The sequence below is a fragment of the Alosa alosa genome, chromosome 6 (genome assembly GCF_017589495.1).
Source record: "Alosa alosa isolate M-15738 ecotype Scorff River chromosome 6, AALO_Geno_1.1, whole genome shotgun sequence".
Lineage (NCBI taxonomy): Eukaryota > Metazoa > Chordata > Actinopteri > Clupeiformes > Clupeidae > Alosa > Alosa alosa.
In genome coordinates, this window is record NC_063194.1 from 28,279,830 (window position 1) to 28,300,192 (window position 20,363).

At 42.8% G+C, this 20,363-nt stretch overlaps 1 long non-coding RNA gene across 2 annotated transcripts; it reads left to right on the plus strand.

Annotated features, from left to right (window-relative positions):
• The first annotated feature begins 12,956 nt into the window (after positions 1–12,956).
• Positions 12,957–14,538, plus strand: LOC125296709. Of its 2 annotated transcripts, XR_007193833.1 has the most exons (4): positions 12,957–13,165; positions 13,245–13,298; positions 13,396–13,457; positions 13,664–14,538. It is a non-coding gene; the product is annotated as an uncharacterized LOC125296709 (long non-coding RNA). The 2 variants fall into 2 exon arrangements; XR_007193832.1 differs by having other exon boundaries at positions 13,245–13,457.
• Positions 14,539–20,363: the final 5,825 nt, after the last annotated feature.

The window sequence follows — 20,363 nt, forward strand, 5'->3', positions numbered from 1 at the left end:
GGCCTATAGCTATGACGTGCAGTCACCTGACATCACCGTCAAATCAGAGGATATTTCAGAACTATTAACGTGGACAGCTCCCCTTAAGAGCATCTTAAGAGCAGTGCACGCGCGTTCACGCTACGAGCATGTTCGGGAAACAGTCGGAAAAACCAAACGAACGATCGTAAGATGAATCGTAGAAAACCCTCGTAAGAGCGTGTCTCCGTCGTTATCGGGAAAGTGGGCCCAGATCAGCCAGCATATTAGGGGGTGGCCGTGGCCGTGGGCGGCTCTCTCTTCTCTCCAGCATGGTGATTAAAAAGTCGCTTGCATGATGTTCCTGTACGTTGCTCCTGGACAGTCCAGTGGCGAAACGTAGGCCTGCAGCTAGATGGCAGAGGTGTGAAAGTTGGCAGGCGGTGAGTTTGAGTTCCCTTGGCAGACGATGTAAAAGTTCATACCAGTAGCTTCTCAAGGTGAAATCCTGACACAGCTTGTGCGTTGACGTCTTGATGGTTGACGATAGTAGCTAGTTAGTTAGCTAGCTAGCATCACTACGTCGACATCCAGACGTCGGATGACAGTTCAGCTCAACTAACACTCAAAAGCTCACAGTCAGCTCCCACAGATGTAATCTCTCACCAGACACAGAGAAGGTATCTCTCGTAGTGCAGTCATCAGGCATATTAGCGACAGGCAGTATCCTCACTAGTGGACGTGGATGTTGTGGTCGGGTTCTCGGACTTGAAACAGGTGATAGGCTAGCGACAAACTGCGTTGAAAAAAGCGCCTACAGATGCTCATTATGTTCATCTTCAAGAGTGCACACTTCGACAGGACACATTTATACATAAAAAGACGAAAAAGACAAACATTCAAACATAAACAAGAAGTAAGTAATAAGTTCAGCAACTTCCAAAGCCTGCATTGTCTGAGGAACTTTCTCTAGCAAAGTTCTTTGACCTTTACCAAACCTCATCCAGAGTAAAAAGGTCACATTCTGCCAAGTGCTAGGAATTGAACAAGAAGTGCAAGAGTGACAGTCTTCGCTTATCCAAAAATATGCAGTACAAATACTTTGTATGGAGGTATGGAATGAATGGAGGATGACTTTTCTCCATCCAGTAATCCATCCAACATGCAACTATTTTTATCTCATTCATTGTGACATTAATTAATTATTAACCCTTAAGCCACTACCATCATACTGGTGTGAAAGGACTGTACGTATCAAGGAATATCCGGGTTCATTCACTGTGTGTGTGTATGTGTCTCTATAAGGCTTTGGGTTCATTGAATTCAACACAGAATTTTAGAACCTTACATTGTTACGGAACAGAATCTTGTGTCTTGTCTAGAATGTTCAAATCTCCCCTGTGTAAGGGTTAAACGAGTGTGGTAGAGCAGATGTAATGTCATCAACTGAGAATTGGTCGACCCGGGTTCAATTCCTGCCGTTGCAAGTCCATGTCGCTTTGGATGAAAGTGATATCAGTCAACTTTAACTTTAATTTATGTTCAGTGACTATGACCAAAATATCACTGAATTATCATTGCAATTCTCTCATTCTTTATCATGATTTTGTTATCCTGTGTGAAATTATTAATTCACAATTAATGTTTTGACCCCACAGTGCCAGACATCTCTCAATTGAAGTGTTTCTACATTCCACATTCTACATGGTATAGCTTTATTAAGCATGCAATTTCATGCCTTTTTTAACATCCTCAATACATTTAGTTGTATATTACCATATGGTCATATAAAGAACTGCTAAACACACTTCTCAAGAGCCATGAAGGCTATTCTACATCTAGTTTTGTGTCTTGTGTAATAGACTTTTATTTCATATTAAATGGTAGCATTGGATTTATTTTTGCTTATTTACACATGCCAGAGCGTGAATCAATACCTATTAACAAATATGTTAATTATTCATTTCTATATGAGATTTTCCTTCTCTTCGTTGTTTTCATTGTGAGATTACAATAAATCGCAATAAATTCTATACCTATTTTAGGTCAACTTTACCAAAGGTGGCAATAATTCTGGAGGGTATACTGTACATTATCAATACAGTTACTACATGATCCTTCATAATTACCATATTATGTAATGCTCTTAAACGACCGGTACATTGTGCTTGTGCTTAATATGTCAGTTGTGTCTCCTTACCTGTCAAAGATGTAACACAAATGAGGTATGCTGATGGAAGAGAGCATAATGTAAAGCCATTATTTAATTGTTGAAATATCTTTATCTGAAATTGTTGAATTAGTTTTTGTTATCTGCATCAAAATCATTAATTTTCCATGTATCCACACTCCATTACAATGAATATTACTTATTTTTTAGTATATGTTCTATGTAAATGTGACAGTGTAGAATAATTATTATGTTGTTAAAAAATGCATATCTTTGTGTTGATATCGGGGAGTAGACATCCTTCTACCTCCTTGTTGTGCTACAAGTGAACCAAAAATCTGAGTTTTTTCTTCATTCAGTCATTGTAGGATAGGTGATGCTGTTACTGGGAAATGACCTAGAGAGTGTAACTCTTGCTTGGTTGGCAGTAGTTTATAGCAATAACTTTCACATTCAGTTTTGTGGAATAAACTGTAAATAACTGCAGGTCAAGGACTAAAAAGGATGGTGGTGAAAAAGCAGTTGTCCCTGAGATGTTAATAACACTGAGACCAGCACTGAGATGTTATGTATCTGACTATCTGACTCCAAATATATATATATATTTGATCCTGTGAGGGAAATTTGGTCTCCGCATTTATCCTAATCCATGAATTAGTGAAACACACTCAGCACACAGTGAACACACAGTGAGGTGAAGCACACACTAATCCCGGCGCAGTAAGCTGCCTGCAACAACAGCGGCGCTCGGGGAGCAGTGAGGGGTTAGGTGCCTTGCTCAAGGGCACTTCAGCCGTGCCAACTGGTCGGGGTTCGAACCGGCAACTCTCCGGTTCCAAGTCCGAGGCGCTAACCAGTAGGCCACGGCTGCCCAAATATACTCACTTTAGTGTCTTTAGAGGCCTTTATAATACTATGTAAGTTCAAACATTAGATTTCTGCAACTGTGACTTGATGGATGATTGCATGACCATCCGTAACCCTGTAAAAATCATCAGTATTAAAGGCATGGAAAGTGCAGACAAACAGGTTTACGTGAACTCCTTAGTTCACCATGGGGAAGTCAAAACTTCCCATTTCTGAAAAATCACATACACAGGAGGTGAAAACAGTGTGTTTTAGAGGGGTTTATCGGTTGGAAAGGAGCCCATTGACGTCAGTTTCCAAATCACAAAAATGCACGGTTAATTTAACTTCTGGTTACGCCTGTGGAAGAAATAAAATGGCAAGTTCGGTAACAGGCGTCCATTCCAGATGGACTTGCAGACCAAATTCAAATTTGCTAACAGGTTCATCTGGGTTCACCCAGGCTACACATTCAGGGGTGCAGAACTGAAGAGGACTCGATCTTTGCGAAAGGGTCTGAATACTTCCTTAATATTGAAAAAGATGACAATTTTATACTTCTTTAAACTTTATTGTTTGTTAAACCGTAAATCACACAGGACATGCAGATCATTTCCTATTCCTATAACAGGTTAAAGGGGTGGTTCATTTTGAGGGACTAGTGTCTTAGCAGCGGCAGAATTATACTTGCACATACCGTTGACTTGCGCTAGCCTAGCACCTGCAAACTCTGCAATTAGAAGGACTGGATGAAACGTGTTGAAAACGGTCTCCACTGATAAATATCACACTTGCTTACTTGGAAATGAGGTCCTATGTCCAAAATCCTGAACCACCCCTTTAATGTATAAGAGAAATTTACTAATATCCCTTTTAATTTCCAAACTATTACACACATGGTTATGGTTATTGTATTTAGTAGACACTTTTGTCCAAAAACGACATACAAATAACAACAATACAAAATTTAACAGTAAATAGTTTAAGTTGGTAAGACTATACCAAGGAGCAATAATAAACAACAATGTCAATTCATTCAATAGCCTAATGAAAATAAATAAATACTATAATATACAAACCATAACACGTAAGAAACGCTTAATAAACTAAGTGCATTTTGAACAGATATGCCTTTAGACCCCTCTTGAAAGACCCAAAACTATCACAGGAACGGAGAACACTGGGCAACTCATCACACCAACAAGGAACTACTGAGGAAAAGAGTCTTAAATTTGGCCTAGCGTTTATCTTGATCATTGAATTAAGATAGCAGGGAGCAGATCCAGGCAGTGTCCTATAGGCCAAAGTGAGAGATTTAAATGTTATTCTGGCCACTATATTGAGCCAGTGGACAGTAACTAGGGGAGGGGTTACTGTACATGTGTCCTCTTTGGCTGATTGAAGACCAGGTGTGCTGCAGCATTCTGAATCAGTTGTAACGATCTTACTACACAAGCAGGTAGGCCAGCTAACAGTGAATTACTATAGTCCAGCTTGAAGATAACCATGGCCTGTACAAGACGTTGTGTGGAACCTTGTGTCAGATAATGTCTGATCTTCCTAATGTTGTAAAGGATAAACCAAGATAATTTGCAATTGAGGCTCTGATGCTCAGAGAAGTTAAGTCGGTCATCAATTACGACGCCCAAGTTACGTGCCGATCTAGTTGGGGTCAGTGAAGATGAGTCAATCTGGGGCGCGTTTCCTAAAACCATAGTGGCTCACAAAGTTAGCAAGGTGGTAAGGTCATGAGACTTTGATACCTGCCTGCCAAGACACACTGAAAAAAAAAAACCTTTACGGTAAGATTCAAACCAGTCAAGAGCTTTCCCAGAAATTCCCAGTTCAGATAGTGTAAAAAAGGAGAATGTCATGGTTAATAGTATCAAAGTCTGCAGATAAATTCAGTAGAATTAATACTGATGATGACTGAGCAGAGGACTTAGCACAGAGGACAAGAGGAGAGAAAGAGTCCAACGATGCCATCATGCTAACACAAGGCAAAGCCCTCCTTATAGGTTCATCAAACTGAGCACTTATTTGAGCAACTTTTTCAATGACAAATGTTGAAAAGTAAGCATAAGCATATATACTCTTTTGATCCCGTGAGGGAAATTTGGTCTCTGCATTTATCCCAATCTGTGAATTAGTGAAACACACTCAGCACACAGTGAGGTGAAGCACACACTAATCCCGGCGCAGTGAGCTGCCTGCAACAACAGCGGCGCTCGGGGAGCAGTGAGGGGTTAGGTGTCTTGCTCAAGGGCACTTCAGCCGCTTCCTACTGGTCGGGATTCGAACCGGCAACCCTCCGGTTACAATTCCGAAGCGCTAACCAGTAGGCCACGGCTGAATCTGCTGACAGTGAAGTAGCTGATGGTGGTGGTGGAGTTTTCTAATCTCAGTGGTGCTCACAGTCTTGCAAGTGTAACAGTGAATGAAAAAGATGATAGCAGAGACTGGTAGTTACTGAGATTATTTCCATCTCTGGATTTACGCTAGGGATGTGAATCTCTCATGTAAAAGACGATACGATTCGCATCTAGATACATGGGCACGATTCGATACAAGAAAAGATACATGTTTATAAAAAACGATTCAGTACGATTCGATGCGATGCGATTCGATGCAGTTCAAGAATGGAAAGGATTCTGAAAGATTTTTTATCATTTGGTGCACATTAATTTTATATCATCAATTATCATGGTCATGGTTGTCAATTAGGCAAAACAAATGTGTGAATATGATTATCTAAACTGAGGTTTGTTTCATATACTGTATTGAAATGAAAAAAGAATAGTCTACATTTCAGTCAAACACAGCAGCCAAATACAACATAAAAATACATTTTTATAGACTTTATAGATCTTTCACAGATTTTATAGAGTTATATCTGATTGTTTTCATGGAGCTGTAGCCTTGTTGAGGTAAGACAATACCAAAATAAAAGTGCTTAAGAAACTCTTGGCCTTTTCTCATATAGCCTAGCCTACCCTGCAAGAATAAAATAGGCCTACAAATCAATAAACTCTCTGGGCTTATTTTGTTCCAACAGTAGACCTAATGCAGAAACCTATTGTGGTACCTGACATGCAGAATACCTACTCTGACTACGCCACCCCCTAAACCCAGGCGGGAGAAACCTATAAGCTCTCTAACGTGGCTGGTTCTCGGCCTTCCCCACAAAGGAACAGTTAACAAAAAGGCATATGCGAAATACTCAAATTTATTACAAATAGTATAAATACAATCCAGAATGTAAGTAAGAAAGACTGCCTGGGATAACTGGCTGAGACTCCTCAGGCTAATAAGGTCGGGTCAGCACACACAGCTCCCGTCTTGGAGAGGGGCCCTGGTGAGAGAGGGAGAGAGAGAGACAGCAAACCCAGCACCACAAAAGAATGCAACACGGCAAGCACTGCAAACACAAGAAGTAACTACCACTACAGGATACCACTACAAAATACCACACTGTGTTGTTTACCAGTACACACCGAGAAAATATCTCCCTCCATGTGGCACCCAACCCGAAAGGAGCAGTACTGAGTTGCGGATCCGGCCTTGTACAAAGACAGCCTATGATAGGACAAAAGAGGAACAGCCAGCTCCCAGCACAAGCAGTTATAGAGAGACAATGCAAACAAACAAAAAGACAAACAAAATGAAAGCAAACAAACAAACCCAAAAACTAACAGTAAAACAGTGGCTGGCCTGGTCCTTTGCAAGAGCGTTCACTACTCCCCACAGCACAGTGACACAGGAAGAAAGGAACATTCCAGTGCAGAGCATCAGTGTCTGTAGCCCAGCACTCATAGATCTTAAAATCAGGCAGTCACCTCAGTGTCCTCCATGAAGAGTGAAACACATGGTTCTAGCATTCACCCTGCATGACAGGGGACCTTAACAGTCACAAAGAGCAAGTGGTGGAAGCAGCAAGAGAATGTGAGCTCTCAACAAACCAAACTTTATAACTTCCTAGTTAGTCATGTGACCTGCCCCATGTGACCACACTTGCAGTCACACAAGCCACACTGGTTGCCAGTGCAGGTGGGCACATAAACCAGAAATCCCCACATCCCCACATACACCCCCTCCAAAAAGAGTCGTCGTCCCGACGACTGAACGTCATACTAGAGGCCTAGGCTTAATCGCCACCAACCTCAGTCTCAAGAAGAGCAGCAGCAGCAGCCCCAACCCCACCGAAACTGGCACTCATCACTGCAGATCTTGGGAGGTTGTGAGGGTTTGAGTGTTGTCCAGCTGTCGGACGCTGCGTCCGCCTAAGTTGGGGGGCTTCCTGCTCATCATGAGGGGGGTTAAGCTCACCACCGATTTCCGACTCGTCTATTGATGGCGTCTCATTAGAGGCTGACAGTGGTGACTGTGGTAGAGGATGCATCTGCTCAGGGTTATTCTCATCTATCCAAACTAAGACGTCCTCGTCACTGTGGGTGGAGTCAATTTCTGGGCAACTAGGTCTTGAAGAGGGCTGAGGGAGTTCAGGCACCAAAGGCACAGCTTCCAGATGTGATGCCCGCATCTCAAATCGATTGACTCTTCTTACATTTCCAGTTCCATCGGCCAGCGTTACTGTATAGGGCCCACCAGGCTCCGTTGGTGCTTTCACAACCTTGTGAAGTACTGGTGACCAGACATCCTGAATCTTATGCCGACCATGGTGGCGGTGGTCCTTCAAATATACCAGCTGACCTTCTTTAAATCCCGGATCAGACACTTGTTGATTATGGCTCTGTTGTTGGTACTCTGCCGCCTCCTCCAAGTTCTTTCGGGCGAGGGCTCGGGTCATCTGAAGCTGTTCTTGGTGCTGCAGGATCCATTCATCTGGAGAGCTTGTTGATGGGTCTGATGCATCGCCTCCCAAGAGAAAATCCAGGGGGAGCTGAGGAGGCACCCCAAACATCAAGAAGTAGGGGGAATGTCCCGTAGAACGGTGAGTTGTGGTGTTGTATGCCCAAACCAACTGGGAAATGTACTTCGGCCATGCACGCTTCTTCTCAGGGACCAGTGAACGGAGCAGGTTGTGAAGTGTCCTGTTGAATCTTTCACATTGGCCGTTTCCTTGGGGGTGGTATGCTGTTGTTCTGGACTTCTCAATTCCATATAGTTTACACAGCTGCCCAATCAGTGCACTCTCAAAGTATCTCCCTTGGTCAGAGTGAATTCTCTTAGGCACTCCAAAGCGGTGGAACCAGCAGTCAACCAAAACCCTTGCCACTGTGCTGGCACCCTGGTCCTTAGTTGGAATGGCCTGGGTGTACTTAGAGAAGACGTCTGTCATGACCAGGACATTTTCTTTACCATCTGTTGGTGGGTCGAGGACTGTGAAGTCGATGGCAAGCACATCTAAAGGTCGGCTGGCCAACAGAGCACCCTGGTAAGTCTTCACCCTTGGCTGGACAGCTTTTGAAAGAACACAACGCTGACAGTTCTGGCAGTATCTATCTATTTCCGCCCCCATACCGGGCCAGTAACATCTTTGCCTCACCAGGTCAATCGTCCGTCGTGATCCCTGATGCCCATGTTGGTCATGGAGGCTATTCAAGACTTCCTGGCGGAGACACATGGGCAGGAGAAGCTGAAGATATGGCTCACCATGAGGGGCTGTCACCTTCCTGTAGAGCACGCCATCCTTCTCCAAGATCCGGTCCCATTGCCGAATCAGGCACTGAACATCTGCTGTAAGGGTCGCTCTTTGTTCCTTACTGGGTTGCCTCCCTTGTTTCCAAAAGAGGATCCGTCCCCTGCAAGGTGGCCAGTTCGGTGGTGGGTCGACTGGGAAGGACTCCAATTTGATGTAAAAATGCTCCTTCAGGCTCGTCGGGAGGTAGCGACGGGTCAGCCCTCAACTGGTGTGCCTCCAGGCCGGCAGTCTTAGTCACGTCACTGTATTGGCGAGAGAGAGAGTCAGCATTTGCATTACTTCGGCCAGGCCGATAATGCACAGTAAAATCAAAGGCTGCTAATTGAGCAGCCCATCGTTGCTCAGTAGCACCTAACTTCAGAGTTTGAAAATGACTTAAAGGGTTATTATCTGTGAAAACAGTGCACTTACTGCCAAGCAAATACTCCCTGTACTTCTCAGATATTGCCCACTTTAAAGCAAGGAACTCCAGCTTCATGGAGCTGTAATTCTCCATGTTGCGCTCAGAACCCCGCAATGAGCGACTGGCATAAGCCACCGGTCTTAGTTTGCCCTGTTGTTCTTGAGATAGAACTGCACCCAGCCCTTGGTGGCTTGCGTCTACCTCTAAGACAAAGGGCTTGGTGAAGTCAGCAAAAGCCAAGACAGGGGCACTTGTGAGCATCCTCTTGAGCTCACTGAAACTTTGCTCACACTCCTCTGTCCACATACTGGGCAGGATTTCCGCTGGCCTTCTCCTGTTCATCTTGGCGGCCTTGATGACATTTGCCACCAGTTGATGAAGAGGAGCCGCCAGCTGTGCAAATCCCTTAACAAAACAACGATAGTAGCTGCAAAATCCAAGAAAGGACCGTACCATTCGAGGCAATGGATAGGCGTCCTTTCGTGTCTTGGCATTGAGCTGCCGGTAATCAACACACATCCTCAGCTCTCCAGACTTCTTTTGCACCAGGACAATGGGTGATGCGTAGGGACTGCTGCTCTCCCTGATAACTTTACTCTCAAGGAGCTGCTTAATGTGGTCTTTAACAGCCTGCCACTGAGTGGGAGGTATCCGTCTATACCTTTGACGAACTGGAGCATCATCTAAAAGAGGTATTTCATGTACTATTTCATTTGTGCACCCTAGATCCCCATCGTGCTTGGCAAATACATTACTATACCTCCCCAAAAGCTCTCTCACTTGTTTCCCCTCTGCAGGTGGAAGCCCTGGCCATTGGAGAGACGCAATGGTTTCTGAAACAGAGGCTGGTGACCCCCTGACAGACTTTATGCTGACCTGAGTGACTTCCTCATTTTCCCCCTCGAAGCTAAGCTGCTGCCCCTCTATGCCTGTGACTGAATACAACATCCCCAACACTTGCTTTGAGTGGACAGTAGCTCCTGTGGCTCCCACATTGACTACAGGGACATAAGTCACCCCATTGGAAACACTGACTAAGGCTGGGGACAACAACAAACCAGGGGCAAGGTCAGAACCCCCAGGTTCCAGCAACATGGTGGTCAGTGACATGAATGGGACTCTGGGGGCAGTAACCTTAACAAATTTAAGTGACCCAGCTGGTATAAACTCCCCTGCCCTTTCTAACACACAAACTTGACCCTCGGGGGTTAGTGGACAAACTTCTTGCAGGTGGCAATGGCGGAGGGCTGGCTCCCAGCCTGGTTCTGCATGGATGGATGACAATGAGGCAAATAAAAACTCCCCTTGATGTACAAATAACTCCCTATAACATTCCTTGATAACATTCATTCCCAACAGTCCAGGGATGGACTGCGATGTACAAGGAGCGTCTTTCACAACCAAGACCCCACGCCCTGGAATAGTTCTACCCAGTACTCTAATGTCTAATTCCAAATATCCAACATAAAGAATGTCCAACCCATTGGCTGCTTTTAAAGCTAACCACCCACATGACCTAAGCGCAGGTGCACCCCAGTGTTCAAAAGACTCTTTAAAAAGTGATTCAGTAATGGTAGTGACCATAGAGCCAGTATCCAATAGGCATTTCACTTTAACTCCCCCCATTTCTACTTCCACAACTGGGCATCTACCTATCAGTGGCTTAGAAGCATTGGACACAGTTAGAGGCCTAGAGGGGCCAGAACTGCTTGAGTCGTTACCATGCTCACTACTGTGCATACCTGAGGATCCTGCAACAGCTGGAGGAGGGTTCTCTTCGGATTGGGGGTTAGGCAGACTGGATGTCCGGGGCCTGGGTCCCTGGCGGCACTGGCGCAGGACATGTCCAGGTTTACGACAGCGGAGACAGATGGGCAAGCCTTCTGTGGTAAATTGGTAATTTGGATTATGGGAGCGAGATGCAGTCTGGGGTAGTACAGATTCTATTTTAGCCAAACTCTTGAGAATTTTATCAATCTGAGACTGCTGCTGATCAAGTTGCTTTTGAAAAGTAGACAATTCCAACCCTTTACCTGCTGTTACTGCCCGACAGGCCCCCTCAACATCAGTATCTACCTCACAATGGTGAAGTCCAACCTTAGCTTGTCCAGAGGGACGCTCGCCCTCCTCCACCCACCTAATGGCCTCAATGTAAGAAAAGACAGTTGGGAATTATTTCGCACCCTGCTCTTAAGTTCGCGTCTTAGGGAAACATCACGTACATGCTCAATAAACTGGTCCCTCACTTAAATATCTGAGTCAAGCAGCCTATTGGGATAAGCACGCTTGATTTCTTCAATCAATGCCCACAGAGAATGAGAAAACTCCTTTAAAGACTCCCCATCCTTTTGTTTACGCTCAAAAAACTGTCTTTGCAGGCTAACAAAGGAAGAGGAGGAACCATAGACTTCTTTTAAAATTTTTAAAATTGTATCTGGATCTTCCCTTTCAGCTAACGAGTGAAATCTAATTTCCGCTTTTGCTTCTCCTTCCAAATGATCATAAAGGAAGAGGGCCTTCTCTCTGCTGGTCATATTTCTTTCTCTCAGACTGGTTTCAACATTTTCTACCCAATCATAGATTGAGGGGTCAGGTTTTAATTTTGAGCCTGAGAAGAAAGGACATTTCCTCTCTATCTGAACATACACCACACGATCAGATGTAGATTGTTGAGCAGACAAATTTGGTGGGGCCACATTGCTGTTTGAGGCAGTTCCACTAGTATTAGTAGCAGGATTAACAGTACCTCTTCCTCGACTGAGCTGTTCATTAGCCACTCGTAACCGCTGTACCTCCTCTCGAAGGGTTAAAAGTTCCTCCTGCTCCCGCTCCTGCTCTCGCTCTTGCTCCGGATTCATTTTACAAGACTTTGTATCTAAGTACCAAGAGAGACAAACACAACAGAAGCAAAACAAAGACAACCGAGCAATAGTTGCACACTTGTTGCTGGCCTTTGGCTTGAGTCACAGGTTCGTCTTGCCATTGAGTCACAGCCGTCCAGTTGTCTTCTGTTGTCCAGAGCCAGCCACCGTTTCAGTTTAAACACAAATAAAAGAACATACATATATAAACAAATCAATGCTTTAACAACATCCTGCACGGCTACGCCATAAATGTGGCACCTGACATGCAGAATACCTACTCTGACTACGCCACCCCCTAAACCCAGGCGGGAGAAACCTATAAGCTCTCTAACGTGGCTGGTTCTCGGCCTTCCCCACAAAGAAACAGTTAACAAAAAGACATATGCGAAATACTCAAATTTATTACAAATAGTATAAATACAATCCAGAATGTAAGTAAGAAAGACTGCCTGGGATAACTGGCTGAGACTCCTCAGGCTAATAAGGTCGGGTCAGCACACACAGCTCCCCGTCTTGGAGAGGGGCCCTGGTGAGAGGGGGAGAGAGAGACAGCAAACCCAGCACCACAAAAGAATGCAACCACGGCAAGCACTGCAAACACAAGAAGTAACTACCACTACAGGATACCACTACAAAATACCACACTGTGTTGTTTACCAGTACACACCGAGAAAATATCTCCCTCCATGTGGCACCCAACCCGAAAGGAGCAGTACTGAGTTGCGGATCTGGCCTTGTACAAAGACAGTCTATGATAGGACAAAAGAGGAACAGCCAGCTCCCAGCACAAGCAGTTATAGAGAGACAATGCAAACAAACAAAAAGACAAACAAAATGAAAGCAAACAAACAAACCCAAAAACTAACAGTAAAACAGTGGCTGGCCTGGTCCTTTGCAAGAGCGTTCACTACTCCCCACAGCACAGTGACACAGGAAGAAAGGAACATTCCAGTGCAGAGCATCAGTGTCTGTAGCCCAGCACTCTTAAAATCAGGCAGTCACCTCAGTGTCCTCCATGAAGAGTGAAACACATGGTTCTAGTGTAACCGGCAGACTAACTGCTGTACCAAGTTTGTCCTCCTGTTCTCACCGTAGCTCCTCTCCTATCGGTCACGCCCTCCAGTTAGCTTGCAGGTGGCTATGTACTCATTAGCGTCAATGGCACTTTCTATAAGACCGGCACTGGAGGTGGGCTAGTAAGTGATCCCTAGGCTCCGTACGTCCTCCCTACACTGTGTTCGCTGTGCTGTCACCTATGAAAGGTATGTGCCAATGCTCCTTTTTCACTGCAAACATGTTATTTTAGCCAGCTGTTTTTAAAGTGCAACTGTTTGACAACAGGTATTTGGCTGTGTACCAGACGCTTCCGGGTAGTGTTTTGTTGATCTTCCGAAGGTATTTACAAGCACTCTAAACCGTAGATGATTGAACTGTATGGTCGGTCCTTTTGTAAATGCCTTTACGCACATTCACAGCATTGTCTTTAACGTAGGTCTTGACTGAAAAGACTCCGTGTACGCGCAGGTTGCACTGTCTATTGGGAGATGCGTTAAGGTAACATTGGCTGTATAGCTCAGTAATGTTTGCCATGTAATATGTGTGTGTGTGTGTGCATGTGTACATATATGTTTATATGCATGTTTACAGTAACTGGATCTACTATAATGTGTCATGTTTCGCTGTAAGTCCTTGTGATTTAACTAGCCAATAACCTTTTATTATGTTGTATGTGAGCTATGCTTGTGTGTGATTTTATGTAGGTTTGCGTACTGGAGAGATACCAGGGAGTCCCATTTCCATTCATGTTGAGTGGTGTATTCCTAGAGGTAAAAGGAAACCTTGTTGTATTGTATCTGTATTGGTTTAGGCTGTATTTACCATAAACAATGGATTTTAACTGTGTTTGTTTACTCCTTTAGAAAGATTGCCACTGCTGCTTTGCCTCCTGTAGATTTAAGTAATTGTAGCTCTTGCCTCATTTTGTTTTCTTTATTTTGTTTTGTTTGTCCGATTGATTTGGCCTAAACATAGGCGTGGCTGGTTTCATTTATCTGCCCTCCGTCGTGGTGTGTCGGCAACAGGTGTGGTATTGGCTGCCCCAGTATTTTGCTGTGGTAATGTGTGATGGTAGTAATGCTAACATCTAGCTTTCTTGACCCAGCCAGTTATTGCCAATAGCAACCATATCTTCCCTTCTCCCCTCCAGAGAAACCGAGTGTTGCAGCTGTTCCGCGGGGCAGGTCGCCGGATCTGAGTCCTCCTCTTCGTGTACTTCACACAGTATTTGTAGTGGTAACGTGCACCTCACTATTTGCAGTGATCACTCTTTGTAGTACCTGTGCCTATGCGAGCGCGTGTGTGTGTGTGTGTGTGTGTGTCTGTGGATAGGCAACAGAATCCGCAGCACGGGTGGTGTGTCGGTCTCACTCCTCTTCCAGGACAGGTAACCTCTCCCGAACAGCTGATCAAATTAACCCTACTTGATTACATGTAATATTCCTGGTGGCAGCCACTACCTTCCTCTTGCTGGCCTATTGGGCCTAATATGTACTGCACTCCATCCTGAGAATCAAACCCAAGATTGACTTTTTACTGAATTGCTTGTGAATAAATATTGTTTATTTTTTCATTGAAATACCACGTCTCTGTCATTACTTGCTTATCTGTGTGCGAGAGCCCTCTTGTCTAAATCAAGGTGTTGGAGGTCTAGCTAAAATACATCTTGGTGTGAAAGGCCCCAAGTGGCGTAGTCGAGCACTCTAGAGTCAAGACTCTTGTCATCTGACTCCCGTGGTCACGCTAGCATTCACCCTGCATGACAGGGGACCTTAACAGTCACAAAGAGCAAGTGGTGGAAGCAGCAAGAGAATGTGAGCTCTCAACAAACCAAACTTTATAACTTCCTAGTTAGTCATGTGACCTGCCCCATGTGACCACACTTGCAGTCACACAAGCCACACTGGTTGCCAGTGCAGGTGGGCACATAAACCAGAAATCCCCACATCCCCACACTATAATGCCACAAGTCTGAGTGAATATGAACAAAATCATTGGCTAATAATTTGTGCATCGTTTTAGCAGCTAGGGCCAAATTATTATTTAACATTAAGGAAATCCCTTCATCAAAGGTAAGGCTACTCTACAGACTATCATTGCTGTTTAGGAATGCTATAAGTGTTTAATTTTGCGCTGGATTTCGAAAAACAAAAGCCGACCGAGTGCAAGTTGTCACATGCTTAAGTTGCAGTAGATGTATGTGTAACCAAGAGAACAACAAAAACATTAGCCTACATGACCCCTAATAATAAAACCACAATAATACACAGCACTATTTGAAGGGCATCCGACGAGCCTTGCGCTCCGCGAACTCGTCCACGATGCTCTGTGTAGGCCTATGTCCATTTTCTTTGCTCTCTCATTCTCTATGGACAACATGGCAAGTCCACTCAGCACTCACCATTTGAGGAACGTAATCAATTGCGGACGTGCGCAGACAGCAGACACAGAGCGCATAGGCCTAGGTTAGGCTACTTTCACTTTCTAGAGTGCATTCATTAGGCTACGTAAAAGATGCTTCATACCAAAACAACGATCAAATATTATCAAATGTATCATGACGTGTTGTCACAAAGACTTACTCCAATTAGAAAATTGAAACCAAAATCATGTGACACTCAAGTGTAAGTGTTCTCTCATTGACGCCTGTAGGAGACAACATCGTTGATCCAATTTTGTAAATTTGCACGTAAAGTTCAATATGAGAGTTAAAATAAAGCCAGTCATACAGCAGAACATTTTATTCAATATTTTACACCTACTAAATCATCAAAGTAAATATCAAAACTTTTTAGCAACCGTGAGTCATAACTCGTCCTGACTGGGGCAACCTATAAACCTAATACGTCCCACTCTGATGAAAATGATTGAAAAGAAACCGTTTGCATGATCTTAGCTCCTCCGGCCTTGTGCCATGGGAGAGGCTCGTCCCACCTTACCTGGAGTTGGGGGAGGGGCGCCCTCGCACCGGGCCCCTGCGGTCCCGGGCCGGGGGCGTGCCGCACCTCCCGCACCCCCTCAAGCTCCGCCCCTGGGAGTGCATGTACTGTAGGCCTACTGTAGCCAGGGCACAGACAGATAGGTCTTTTCAGTTTTCATTAGGCTATTGTCTACACAGAGATCATAGGCTCTAAGGCTACATCTTATTGATTAAATTCAAAGCTAATTTTAATAGCCTAGAAATCTAGACGCACCCTAGCGGCACCAAATATGTTATTGCCTAGTCTGGCTTGTCAGGCTATAATTTTAATGTTTATCACAGTGAACTACCACCATTAGCAAGCTGGTGTCTTGCAGATTCACATGCTGTGCGTGTGGCCACTTAGTGAAATGACGCTTAATGTAGGCTAGCCTTCTGTAAACAGAGAACGACGTGTGGAGTTGGGTTAGTTAAACAACTAGTAAACTACCAGTGCTTTTTCAAAGTTCTCAATGTCTCGTTTTAAATGTCAGGGCCCTCGGAAGTCTACCAATGAAGTGTGGAGATACATTGAGCCTCGTAAATGGGTGTAAACAGTGATTTATTTGCATGGCTAGCCCGATGCCGAAGCACCACTATTGAAAAAGCTGTTGGTAGCATCGGCTAACTAGCGCCAGATTTTGGAGTGCAGGGGACAAGCCGAGATGGGCTATGAGACATACGTTCACACTCGGTATCATGTTTCAATACACTTTAGGTCAATATCACACCGGAATTCTCCTTTAAACATGAAACAACTTTAAACATTGTATTCTCTATCTCTAAGCTGAATACTATTGCATGTTCAGATAGGCTAACTGCCAAGTGACCTTACCGTGCTCCCAAACGTCTCCTGCAGCACTGTGTCCGCGTGCACCTTCTGAGAGTTCACTGAATGTATGACGTCAGGGATTGGTGGCCGCAAGGCATTTTTAATTAACACAGAAAATTGTTATTTTTGTAAATGTCTAATTTCACAAACTATTAATGAGACATTTTAGCGAATATTCACGTTGGAACTAGCGGAAGTATTACAATTTTTAAAAAGTAAAAAACGGGTCTTGTCAAAAGGGCCAAAAGGGCAGGTGCTAGAGCCCCTGTAGCCCCCCTTCTCTGCACGTGCCTGTCTTACACGTTAAAAACGGATACCGATACGTATCGGTTAATCTTTACACCCCTAATTTACTCCATTTCCTTTAAGGAAGCTCTAAGTTCCTTTCATACTGAACGTATACTGTTTGTCAGCCAAAAATAAATTACATGTCAGTGTTTCAATGTGTTAGTATTTTGTTGGCATATGTTTATAAAATATGGCTGTCAATCGATTAAAAAAATTAATCTAATTAATTACATACTCTGTAATTAATTAATCTAAATTAATCGCATATATAATTTTTGCTGTAAAAGTATTTTAAATATTTAAATTCAAATGAATCATTGAATAATCAGCATTAATGACATTAAAGTTCAAAAACTCTTTTATTATTATTTTAATAATGGCCATAATAATATATGATGACCTAATATGCTGAGGAAATAAATTCAAAAGTGCTTCGGGAAGAAGTTTTTTTTCACATACAAGGTATTTCAGGCCAGATATAACCTAGCGATGAAAATAAATTAACACTCCCCTCAATGTCAACACTATTTTTTGCATTAATCTGCGTTAATTTTTTTAATCAGTTATTTTTTTTCTCAAATTAATTAATCGAAATTAATCAGTTATTTTGACAGCCCTAGTTTATATTAGCAGTTCATCATATTTCAACTTGACAGACATTTCTTCTTCTGTGGCAGTGTGGCTGAGTGTTGGCAAACAGCCAAACATGTGCACTACAGCCACCTTCTGACTGGAGTAGAGAATTGCCAACCTTTAGGTGCCAAATGGCCAAATATAAACTAGATGTACCACAAAGTGGTACAAAATATGACAACCTCTCAGTATTGCACATTCTCTCCGCAAAATTAAATCATGCTTGTCAATTTGTCGCCTACTTATCTCCTACTCCATCCCCTACTCTTGCAACTTTTGTGTATGTAAATGAGTGTGTGAATGTGTCCGTTTACTTTTGTGTATATGTGTGCTTCTCTGTGTTTGTTATCGCTTGTGAGTGTGTGTGAATGTGTGTGTGGGGGGGGGGTAATGGGGTGTGTGTGTGTGTGTCCTTCTTGCCTGCATAAAAAAGGCTTTTCCAGTACTGTAAATGAGAAGCACATTAGCCTACACTCTAAATGAGAGAGAATGGGGTTTAATGTTCTAGCCAGTCTGAAAAAATATATGTATAACCCCACAATTTATTCAAGAAGTTACGGTAATTATTGATGCTATGTCCACAGACACTCCTGGATGATACAATAGTGCGTGTGTGGTGTGTGTGTGTGTGTGTGTTTCAATGTTTGGATTACACATTGCCTTGATATTTACCAGAAAAAATCCCACCCCACACACACACTCACACACACACAGTTCAATACTCTGATTTTCTCTGTAGATTCATCCAGTTCCAGATTATTATTCAAGCTCGTTATGACCTCTATGTGACCTGAATCTGAAGCTTTGGCCCGGCCTTTGAGCATGGACCTTTGGCTGACCAAAATCACTCTGTGTGATTGAGCCACATGATACTCATTCCAAAACACATATCTGATTTCATGCTGAGATTAGATGACCCGTGCTGACAGTGTGTTGATTACGGCAGTAAACAGGAACAACAAGCACTGCATGGCAGACTGATGTTAACAGTGACTTTTTTTTAACCCTACCTGGTGGAAACGTACCACTTCAGTTCAGAATCAGACTTTTTTCAAGTTATTAAGAGAGTATAAGATGAACCACTCACCTGCTGAGAAAACTATACCTAAGGTTTACATTTAAACTTTGGACATGCTAAATCTTGACTATGCCCTTCTAAAACTGTCACTTTACTGGATTCTACGCACGCACTAACACAGGAGTTCCCAACCTTTTTTGGCAGGTGACCCTGTTTTTATGTCACAAAATATTGGCAACATCAATCATTCACAACATCTCCGTTGTAACACCCAGTCGTGAGTATGTCTTTCCCCAAGAGTGGGATTTTCCCCAAATGTCCAAGCATGTGTGGTTATTTTGCTACTTCCTTTGGAATGTTGATCAAGCATGATTATGGCCATCAAACATCTAATGTGGGCTGTCTAAGTTTATTACAGTTTATTGTTGTCAGATTATGTATATTTTAATGTAATGTACTGGTCAATTATAAGATACCCAGTATCTCAGGTGACCCCATTTGAATTTCAGGCGACCCCACATGGGGTCCCGACCCCAATGTTGGGAAACGATGCACTAACATGTCCTTGTCACACTGTAGCTTGATTGTTTCTTTTTTTTTTTTTTTGTAAATCACTTGGGAAAAAGTGTCAATTAAATGACTGAATGGAAATGGTGCAGCTGGGTTCCATCCTTATGTTTGCGTCATGTGATGGGGCATATGGGTGTTATAACTTCATCATTATTTTGTGGATCCGTGATGCACATTCACGGCAGTGTTTCCTAGATGTGGACTTAAAACTGAAATCTGCAACAAGGTTCCGTGAAGAATATCTTTATTGTTTTATTAACAGTAGTTAGTAGTCTTTAGTACTGTACGTACAGGTACAGGCCAAAAGTTTGGACACACCTTCTCATTTCAATACGTTTTCTTTATTTTCACGACTATTTACATTGTAGATTCTCACTGAAGGCATCAAAACTATAAATTAATGCAAAGTTATTTGGCCCACAGATGAATATTTGTCAAGTTATGGCATGCTGAATATGGTATTAAATAAAAAAAATAGCAACTTTGAAGAAACTAGAATATATGACATGTTTTCAGTTATTTCACATTTTTTTGTTAAGGACATAATTCCACATGTGTTCATTAATACGTTTTGATGAATCTACAATGTAAATAGTCATGAAAATAATGGAAACACATTGAATGAGATGGTGTATCCAAACTTTGTACTTTGTACACAACTTATTGTACATACAATAAACTAACATACACAATAAGTGCTGTCTCAATTTTTATATTAATAGTTTTAAACCATTGGAATGGTGACCTGATATATATATATATATATAATACATTATTGTTCTGTTCATAATAAACTTTTGTTCTATTGTTTTATTATTATTATTATTATTAGTAGTAGTAGTAGTAGTAGTATTGCTATTGTAATTATTATTTAACTATATTATGTTTTTATAAATTATTGCTCTATTGTTGAATCTATTGTATGCAGAGTTGTTGCATCATAGGTTGAGAGTCATCACACACACTATGTGATGACAGCTGGTTAAAAGACCTCGGCTCAAAGAAACATTGGTTTGAAGACCTGGTTTAAAGAACTGGTTTGAGATGTAGAGATATGTACATAATGTGTGTAAACAACAACAACTTCCGTAGCAATACAGCACT